The sequence below is a fragment of the Ursus americanus genome, chromosome 33, assembly GCF_024610735.1.
Source record: "Ursus americanus isolate L20-20 chromosome 33, mUrsAme1.1.p, whole genome shotgun sequence".
Classification (NCBI taxonomy): Eukaryota; Metazoa; Chordata; class Mammalia; order Carnivora; family Ursidae; genus Ursus; species Ursus americanus.
The window spans coordinates 23,701,105-23,704,165 of NC_142159.1; positions in this window are offsets into that span (position 1 = coordinate 23,701,105).

Below are 3,061 nucleotides of genomic sequence, written 5' to 3' on the forward strand. Positions count from 1 at the left end.
GAGAGAGAATCTCCAGCACACTCTGCGCTGAGCACAGAGCCCGACAAGGGGCTCGATCCCAGCACCCTGAGATCATGACCTGAGCTGAAACCAAGAGTCAGATGCTCGACTGACTGAACCACGAAGGCACCCCTAGTGTCTTGTTTTCTTGTCTTTTGTTTTTAATGACTCTTTAGGAGGCACCTGGGTGGCTCAGTTGCTAAGCATCTGCCTTCAACCTGGGTCATGATTGCCAGGGTCTGGGAGCCCCAGGTCTGGCTCCCTGCTCAGCAGGGGTCTGATTCTCCCTCTCCCTCTGCCCCCCCCACCCTCTCTCTCTCTCAAGTAAATAAAATCTTTTAAAAAATGACTGTTTAAGAGCACTCGGGTGGCTCAGTTGGTTAAGCGACTGCCTTTGCCTTCAGCTCGGGTCATGATCCCAGGGTCCTGGGATCAAGCCCCATGTTGGGCTCTCTGCTCAGTGGGGAACCTGCGTCTTCCTCTCCCTCTCCCTCTGTTGCTTCTCTGCCTGTGCACGCGCTCTCTCTCTTTCTCTGTGTCAAATAAATAAATAAAATCTTTTTTTAAAAAAATGATTCTTTAGTATTTATATAATTAATAGAGGTTTAGGGGTGCCTGGGTGGCTCAGTCGGTTAAGCGTTTGCCTTCAGCTCAGGTCATGATCCTGGGGTCCTGGGATTGAGCCCTGCGTTGGGCTCCCTGTTCAGCGGGGGTCTGCTTCTCTCTCTCTGTGCTCTCTTTCAAGTAAATAAATAAAATCTTGTTAAAAAAAATAGAGGTTCAGATATCCAGCTGCATTACCAAGAGGCTTATTTTACAGTGATAAAATTAGATTTTAAATGGACCTAACAATAATAAAAAAAAAAAAGATATTTGTTGCTCTATCATAGTTGGCTGGGTCCCTAGAAACATTACTTCGATGTGTATCTATATACTGTAAAGAATATTATGCTTGGAAATAATCCTGATCTATATAATTTGACCTAAATGATCTCTTTCATCTATAATATTTTACTTCACCTTTTGGTCAATCTTGGAAACTACATAGCTCGCAAAAATATTTGTGCCGTTTTTCAAATTCCTTCGACTTAAAATATTCCATGTGCCAAGGTACCATATTTTGAGGAAGCATGTCCCGAAGCCTTGTCACTCCATTTCTAGTCCTAATTCTGCCACTCTTTCATGTCTGTCCCACTTTGTGACGTTGCCTTGCATGTGAGAGGCACCCTTCCAGTACCTAGAAGCAGCAGCATCCTTATCTCCCAAGACAAGGGATAGGGAGAGGAATCCCAACAAAAACAACTTGCTAAGATTCAGTTCACTACACTTCTCTCATCTTTACTACACTTTATCAACATCTTTATGTGACTTTCCACTCTTCATCAAACCCAGCATAAAAGCACTCAGGTTTAACTATTTCTTGGGACTTCATTTCCTTATGAAGACTCCTGTGTCATATAAAATGTGTATTAATTAAATTTGTGTCTTTTCTCTTGTTAATGTCTTTTGTAATAGGGGTCCCAGTCAACAGCATTAAAGGGTAGCGGAAAGATATTTTTCCTCCCCTACAGAAGTATTCCACCTTTCTCTCCATTTAGTATTCTCTAAAACAACACAAATATTTTCAGACATTCAGGTAGCTATTTTGTGAAGAGTGGCTACTAAAGGTATAAATTGCTTTGAAACCACCGTGTAAGGAACTGTATAAAAGCTAAATAATACCACTTTTATTAGAATAAAATTTTAAATCTCAAAACATGCATTTTACTTTTTTAAAAAATCTTATTTATTTATTTGACAGAGAGAGACAGCCAGCGAGAGAGGGAACACAAGCAGGGGGAGTGGGAGAGGAAGAAGCAGGCTCCCAGCGGAGGAGCCTGATGCGGGGCTCGATCCCAGAACGCCGGGACCACGCCCTGAGCCGAAGGCAGATGCTTAACCGCTGTGCCACCCAGGCGCCCCTCAAAACATGCATTTTAAAAATGCTAAATAAAATGGAGGCATTGTGTTTGGTTTGACTAAGGGAAGCTCACGTTCATATTCCAGATGTTTGAAGTAATGGGAAATTAAGATCATAAAATTACCTGGGAGTACCTAATGTGGGAAAGAGCCTACCTTTGTTACTTTTGTTTTTTTCCTTTCCTGGACGTGAGATAAATTACTTTTTCTGTTCTATTTCCTTTTAATGATAGAAGTTCTGCTAAGGAGATCTTATAATAACCCAAGACATTCTACTGAAAGAATGTTCCTGGGAGTTTATGGGAATTTGTGTGTTAATATTATAGTCTGTCTCAGCAGGGTGTCCTTAGCTGAAGAAATGGAAGGCATATTAAAACTGGCCTCTTTATCTTTTCCAGACACTGCAGCCCCTTTAGCACGCTGTTTCTATGTGTCTCTTCTTACTCTGAAAAGAAATTAAATGGAAATTGCCTGCTCAAAGTTGTTTTAAAAAGTCACAAGTGTCACCTGTATGTTTGCTTGAGGACTCCCTGCCTCCTGTGAGCCTGTCTTCTCTTTCCCAAGAAAGCTTTTCTACTTATTAGTGAAATAAGTGTCCCTTTCTGTTCTGTCTGTACTTAGCCACCAATTAGTAAGATGAGCAGAAATGCTCCCTTGCTGAGCCTGTGCTGGGGGCATGGAAGCAGCTGACACGACTTCAGGAGGCAAGCTATATAAGCACCTTTTTATCTCCCAGGAGAGGTTCTCAATAGGTTTGGTCTACCCCCTGGAGCCTGGAGCTATTTCAGTCTTAACTACTCATTAAAGTCAACCTAAGATATTGCGAAAGCCTTTGGGTTCTTTAAGTGAATTGCCACCACTTGAATTCAGCTAAGAATAGTTCACTTTTACTCCCCAGGGCTGCTTCTGACTTAACCCGAACTTACCCCTCACCCTAACACCCCACCAAAAATACTGATGCCCATAACAAGCCTAGCTTCTTAAAGACCCAGGACAATTGCTGTGAATACATGCCTAACTGCTAAAGCTGAACCCAAGAATATGAGATAAGAAACCAGGGCTTTGGGGAGAAAAACAAACAAACCCCCAGATTTTCTTTTTC